We start from the raw sequence: 7,519 nt of genomic DNA on the forward strand, positions 1-7,519 counted from the left end.
GGGATATTCAGCTGAGTTCAGACACATGGAAGTGATGAAATTTGATGCATTTTGGGGTGGATTTCTTGATGTTTAGAAACTTTCCTGGTCAAGAAAATCACTTTTTTTTTTTTTCCTGTCAAGTGCATCAGATTGTTTAGATATCCTTCATTTTGGTTTAGATATCTTTTTGCAGCAGAATATTGTTCCAGACATTTCTGAGCATGATCATTGCCTACTGCTTTATTCTATAAGGAGTCTTCTATTGCTTTTAGAGGCCTCCCCCCCTTAATCACTGTCTCACAGGGCTCACCATCTTTTTCTTCTCTTTATCAGTGATTCTTCTAGAAAATGACTTAAAGTCGTACTACATATAGCTGTTTTTGCTAGGGCCAATAGCCACAGATATTCAGAGGTTACTTTTCACTTAGGAAGATGAAATAAAGGATTGAAGCAGATGGAATTCTCCTAAGGGAATTTAGAAGGAACTACGATAAATGAATCAGGTACGTGATTACATAGATTAGATTGTTAGATACCCTATGAGGTATCAACAAAGAACCTCAAAACCAAAGGTCGGGATTTATATATATATATATCTAAAATACAGATATAAAAATATATATATAAAATATATTTTTTAATGAAAAAATCCAGCTTGGGGTGAGAATGGAGAGTAATTGCCACCACCACTATGGCATTTGATATCAAAAAGATGTAAAGCACGCTATGGCAGAAAACAGAAAAATTTTAAGAGTCAACTCAGAGCTGGAAAAGCCAGTGTAAAGAAGTGTAAGTAATAGAGGGACCTCGTTCTTCTCCTCTTCACAAAATAGATTGTGCACTTCAACACATTTTTTTCTCTTATATAAAGACAACAGGATGTACATTTAAAACACAAACCAAAGCAATGTCCTATTATCACAAAAATATCTTTACTGTACACACAGCCATCTCCCAGAAGTAGCATGAATAATCATCCACCTGTGATAAATGGAAGGATTCAGGTATTACCATAAGATGCCTGCACATAAAGACATTCATTGAACAGAACAGCATCTTTATTCCATAGAAGGCAGCTTACTTGTATTTCTTCTGATTTCATGCTTTCTCCAGTGACTCTAGCTGTTCCTTTGAATTTGCTATGCATAACTTTTTCCTTCTGCAGTGTGTGAACTTGCTTCTTATTGTATTCCAAAGGGTGAGTCAGGTCCTGGCTCCCAACAGTCTTCAGCTGGTCCATTCGTGTTCTGTCAGAGGGTAAACAGAGTATGAAGCTGTCATAAAGACGGTAATAAAGGACTGTCTCTAGATGCTCTTTCTTTGGGCATGAACTTTGGAGGGCTTAGGCATGACACAAATAAACCCATATTGCTGAGAGTGGCAATATTATATTATGAATGAGCACTTCACAAAACTCAGGTCCTTCATCACTTGGAGCACTCATGTACACATCCAGCTGCAAGTTTCTATTGCACAGACAGAAGAAATTATAATGGAAATTTTCTTACAACTCAATTACTGTGAACTTAAAGGCTTTCAAACACATTTTCTGTGTACAGGAAAAGCTAAATTAAGCCTGACCTACAGAAGGCACAGACTGTTCCCTGGCACTGTACCTATGAAGTGCTCCATCATGCAAGGCTGGGCACTGCGCTGTACTTCCAGCAGCCCAGGCATTCCCACAAATGAGAACAGCCATGGGGGGGGGAATAAGTACTATATTTACAGGTAAGTGAACTACAAGAGTTAAATGTGAGAGGTCAGCACCCAGGCGTTTTTCTTCACACCTAATGTATGAAGTGCACTTAAGAAGTCAGTAAAAGTTAAAGAGCTACATAAATCTTTATGTAGCCCCAAACAGAGCATACTTATATGACCATGATCCAGCTGTTTAGTTCATTTTTGAACTAATGACATATTATTTGATAGTTTCTTGCTTCAGTTCATTTCATGACCTACAGTCACCATCTGGCCATCACTTGAAAGGCAACAGGAGCTATAGGAGGCAGCCATGACCTCAAGTTTTTCCCTCTGTAATGGAGTTCAGCACTTCAACAGCAAAATATGAAAGCTCACAACAGCAGTAAGATAAAAATAACCTCCCCATATCCTGCTGCTCTTTACAATTCATTACTTAATTTCTATTTTTTGGTTGTGTTCTATAAGCCTATTTAATATTCTATTAATATTCTATTAATATTAAATGCATCCTAAAAATATTTCAGCAATATTCAATGGAAGTATTAGTTCTTCTCACATGAATCTGATTAAATTAACAAATATATATATTTGTGTATACACAAATAGTGAATACACATATATATGTGTAGCCACTGCTCTAAATCCAGACCAGTTGCCCTGAAATACAATGTGCTAGAACAAAAGCAAGATGCACAACCTGTATATAATACATTCCACTGAAGACTGAACAATACTCTCTTAAGTTTCTGAAAAATAAAAGCCAGCAAGCTAGTATCCCCAAAATCTCGGCTGATGTCAACCTCTTGCCATGAGAGTTGCACCTGTACAAATAAACTAATCAGAGCTAGAACTTGAACCCAGGAGTACAGTCATTCACAGTGCCATACTGCTAGCATGACATTGAGTCTTGGGATACACCAACCTGCACTGCATGGGCAAGATTTGGAGGTCAGTGCAGGCCAGGGGTCATGTCTGGCCGGTGGCTTGGACACACACAGCTCCCTGGTCTGCAGGGTAAGACAGGTTAGCCATATGGAGGTGTTATAGCATGCTTCTGTGCCTACAGACTAGAAAGCAGCCCCTGGCTTTAAGGAATCTAATAACTGAAAACACCTGGGGCACACACAAAATACTTCTTTGGAGCCTCAGGCAACCTGTGCATACCTCAGCTATAAGTTACAAATAGAAGCTAGCTGCAGAGATATAAAACAAAAAAAGGCTAAGCACTTAGCATCAACTCAAATTCTTGCGTGAGACCCAAGCATACCTCTGCCTGAGGCACATTGCAGCGGATTGGCTGCGAGGCAAGAAACATACATGGAGCAAAAGTCTTTTTCCAAGAAAAAATAAACACACCAAACCAAACCCAAACAACCAACAATAAAAAACTGTTGGCTATCAAAAACAGTGCAGATTCAATACAAGGGAATTAGATATTAAAAACAACAAACAAGCTGTCCTTGTTGAAGGAAAAGACCATTACATCTGGCTGACACCAAGAGCCAACCACACCTCAGCAGTGTGGTGGTAGAGCCTCAACCTTCTTGCTCAACCTTCTTTTGAAAGTGACTTTCAGAGGGCACTCTTAGTAACAGCAGCCTGACATGGCATAGATTGTGCTTAGCAAGCTGTGACAGAGTAATTGAGAGCCATCAGCAGTGAATATTTCTGCATCACTGATTGTCAGGACAACTGATTTTGGCTGACCCTAAACAAAGCAAAAACCAGTGTGTTTGAGATGAGGAGTCAATCTGAAGTGGGGAATAGACCTTCAGCAGAAACTTAGAAAAATAAAAAGTGTAAGAGACAATTTAATAAAAAGGACTAAATCCTACCTAAGCAGGATACAGTTTCATTACCAGAGTAAGATAAACAGGCCAAAAAAAGGTTAAAAAGATGTTGGCAAAAAAACCTACAAAACCATCCAGGACAAACTGAGGGAAGGTGTTTGTAGGAAATCATGGTTTCCCACTGATACTAGACAGTGTCTTACTAAGAAAACAGGCAAACAAGAGAAATTGTTTTGCCCTGCCTGTGGGTTACATTGTCTTTGAGGAAGGTAAATCGAAAATGCGAACCTCTCATTGCCAAGGGTCCAGGGGGAAGAATACACCTAAGCAACCACAAACTCTAGCATAGACTCCAGGGGCTTACTGAAACTCCCGCCAGTTTCATGTGATGAAGTCTACACCTGAAAGTGCACCTCTAGCAACACAATTAGAAATAAAAGGCCAGTAATGACTGAGGCCCAAGCATAACTAGGAGCTTGCAGAGGGGTAAGGTACACTTCTCCCCTCCTTTCTGTTTTTAAGATTCTAGAACTCAGAAGTACCAAGAGAGGTAGGCATATACCTAGGGAACACAGACAGAATTCCTTACAAAAAAGGAATTGAATCCAAAACTCCGGTAGATCTTACCTAACATGTCTGTAAACTGCTTATTCCGTAGATGCTACACTGCAACAATTCTTTAATCTCAGAAGTAGGAATTTAGTCAGCCACTGATGAGGATAGCAGATCAAGGGTTCTAATATCCTTGGCCCTATTCTCATTCTTTGATTCTGATTCATACTCTCTCCTTTTGGATCTTGTGAGATTAACTAGAGACCACTGAAGGGGGACAAGATCCAAGGTATGAGCACCACCCACTACAAGTTGGAGCACCAAGTATCGCAGAAAACGCCTTTTTCCTATTCTCTCTCAACTCAGGTCCCTGTGCATCTAGTGTCCTGGCAGATTTTTCTTCCCTTTTTCTCCTGTCCTCTCTCTCCATGGTCACATAGGTAAAACCATATGGTGGCACGGTGTGTATACCCACTCTATTACCTTCCTTGCACAGAAGGATGCTTACCCCTGATAGCTGAGACACCGGTTTGTACAGGTGGGGAGGAAAATCAATTCTCTTTAAGTTGGTGGGGCTGTTCAGAAAGTTCTCCACAGCTGAGACCCAGGCCTGTAGGGAAGATGGCAGACCTTCTTCATACTGCTTTTGACCCTGCCCCACACCCCACAAAAAAAAAAAAAAAAAAAAAAATGTTGAGGCATAGAGGTATAATTTCAGTTCATACCAAAAGACATTCTTCTCACTGAAGTACAGTTAAGCCCCATAAAAGTGCCAAAAAGTAATGTATTTACAAGTTAGTTTTACACGTTGGCATTATTTACTTGCCTGGTCTTGCATTCAGGGCTGGATCTATCTGGTGGGGAACATGTAACGCCGTGCAAGGTTGTTTGGTTGTATGACTGACAACATGACTTTAAAATTTTGAACTGTTTGTATAGAAGCAAAATACAGAAGAGTACACTACCCCCAAGGGAAACAAAGAACCTTCCCATTGCTTCTCAGGTTTAAAGTTAAAACCTGTAAGCATTTGTTAAAGTGTAAGAAGAAGTGTAAGCAGCTGTTTGAGTACAATGCTTACATATACATGAACGTTTTCCTCTTCCATTTTCCACTTGGAGTGCAACATTTTTCATCACGAAATGAGGAAAAAGTGTTATGGTTCTGATTCTAACAATGGTTCCTAGTGCAAATTTCTAGAGAAAAGGGAAGCAAACCAGTGCTGTCTGCTTTGAATGAGATGGAGACAGCAAACAAGATAAAATGAAGAAAATAAAACCATAGGAATGTTTTCAAGTAATTGCCATTGTCCAAAATCTTTAATTTGGTTGAATCCTTGAAAGTTAATTAACGTAAATTCAGGTTGCATCACTGAATTTGAAGCAGTAAGATAGACTTGCACCAGTGCAGAGCCTCACAGTTTAAATTGGCACTGCCTCTAACTTCACAAGGACAAAAGAGAAAAGCACATCTTTCTAGCTTGTCAGCTACTGGCAGACCTAGAGAAAGAAAAAACAAAAGTTGTTAAAACTAAAAAGTGATGTTTTCTTAGGACATTTCACCGAATATGTAATATTGAGTATTAAGTAAACAACAAACAAGAGGGAACATGAAAGAGTAGAAGGTACTTGCATGGCCTTGATTTACATAGCAATTGACAACCACAATCTGCAATGATTTATAAGTGCCTTACACCATTCCCCCTTGAGTCAGAAAAACGGGATTCCCACATAGTGTAAAGGGAGTGCAATCCCTCTCAAAATATGGGAGTCTAGGGTACGCGACTGAGTGCTGAAAATCTTAAGACTAGGCAGCACCAAAGTCAACTGAGAAGGGAGGCTGAGTCTCTCTGGAGGTTCACGTAACAGAAAGGAAACTCAGATCTTAGCCCTAAGCAACTGATTCTAGAGACAGGCTGGGAAGAGGTCCTTCACAAGCCAGGGACCATTTCAGCAGCCTCCAATCTAAAGAAAGTGCTGACTGCTCTGTCAAAAGGTGTTCCTGGCAAAAAAAAAGTCTGAGGACCAGCCCACGCTGAGGACTGCCCTTTGCAATTTGGAGTAGCAAGTTTCTCACAGATTCCTTTTTCCCCCTATTGTTTTTTTATTTATAACTCATGTACTCATGCCTCAAGCATCGATTTCGATTTTACCTGTTTCTGATGTCCTCTGAGTTGTCCCCTTAGTAAAACCACAGCCTGTGTACCCGCTCTGCCATCTGCCTTGCACAAGAGGATGCTTTCCCCTGAAACCTCAGACACTGGTTTGTACAGGTGGGAAGGAAGATAAATTCTCTCAGTTGGTGAACCTCTTCCAAAAGTTTCTCTACTGACGAGATGCAAGACCATAAGGAAGATGAGACTTTCTTTGTACTGCTTTTGACTTACATGTTGTGAATACAGCATTTCTTTTGCAAACAGCAGTCTCACAATATCCACTCAGTGAGAGTAACAATCTTGCCACCAGTATCTATCCAAATCTGTTTCTATTTAGCACAAGACATAATCTGAGTTCACATTAAGTCACCTTTTGAATAACAGACTCTTGTTCAATCTTAACAAATACTTTAGGTCATTTTTCAAAGTCAAGCTTACCTGTAAGCACTTGAACTTCTGAGTTGTTGCTGGTGGTTTTTTCTTTTTATTATTATTATTTTCTTTTTAAGGGCTGGAAAGGGAGCTTAGAATCCACGTAAGTAATTTCACTGAAAACAGACAAGGTGAGGGAAGTACTCAGACTCCTCAGCGTTAAGCAACCGTAGAACCCAGGAACACTTATCTGCCAGCTTCCAAACTGCTTCGCAGTGATGTCATACCACCAGGGTTTTACTGTACTGAGAAGGCACCACCAACGTAATTAGCTCATAGTGTCCCTAAAACAACAGTCACAGGGATGGTAGAAAACATGAAGAAAAAGCAGCCTACTGCGGAACACTAAGTCCATTTCACCACAATAGAAAAACACCCTTGATAACCTGAGCCTCAAACTCCCCTGGGGAGGCAATTCCTCCCACAAGTCCTCAGGCTTCCTATATAGCAAAGGTCAAACGATCCCCCACCTGGCAGATTTCACTTCACAAGGCTGGAGTCAAGAGACCTTGTGGAATAGGCTCATCTACCTGGCTTCAGTATTTTAAGGTCAATTGTTCCTTATCACTAGTAAAAATGACCTGACGAGGGGCTTAGTGGTTAGAGTTGACCTAATGAATTAACTACAAAATGTGCCCAAGGGTCGTATGTCTGTTAGTCATTCTGTGAGAAAAATGAGTACAGAGCCTATTAAAATAAATAAATAAATAGATAAATAAATAAAAGAAATAAAAGAAAAAAGAAAATGGCCTTAAAGGCAAACTTGCCACCATAGATTTTCATCTGTCTAGTTATGACAGATAAAAAATATAGCAATCAAAATTCCTTTTCTTGACATTAATGCTATTTAAATCTGCTTTTCTGAGATCTCTTCTTTATATAGGACTTTTCAAGATCTAGCCCCATGAC

General features: G+C 39.8%; 1 long non-coding RNA gene across 1 annotated transcript; it reads right to left on the reverse strand.

The window, feature by feature from the left end:
• Positions 1-892: 892 nt before the first annotated feature.
• LOC311433302 lies at positions 893-7,025 on the reverse strand. The gene is made up of 6 exons (XR_014690651.1): positions 6,617-7,025; positions 6,176-6,350; positions 5,442-5,522; positions 4,534-4,635; positions 1,064-1,229; positions 893-963 (listed from the first exon to the last, which is right to left on the reverse strand). It is a non-coding gene; the product is annotated as an uncharacterized lncRNA (long non-coding RNA).
• Positions 7,026-7,519: the final 494 nt, after the last annotated feature.

Source organism: Aythya ferina (genome assembly GCF_964211825.1).
Source record: "Aythya ferina genome assembly, chromosome: 3".
Classification (NCBI taxonomy): Eukaryota; Metazoa; Chordata; class Aves; order Anseriformes; family Anatidae; genus Aythya; species Aythya ferina.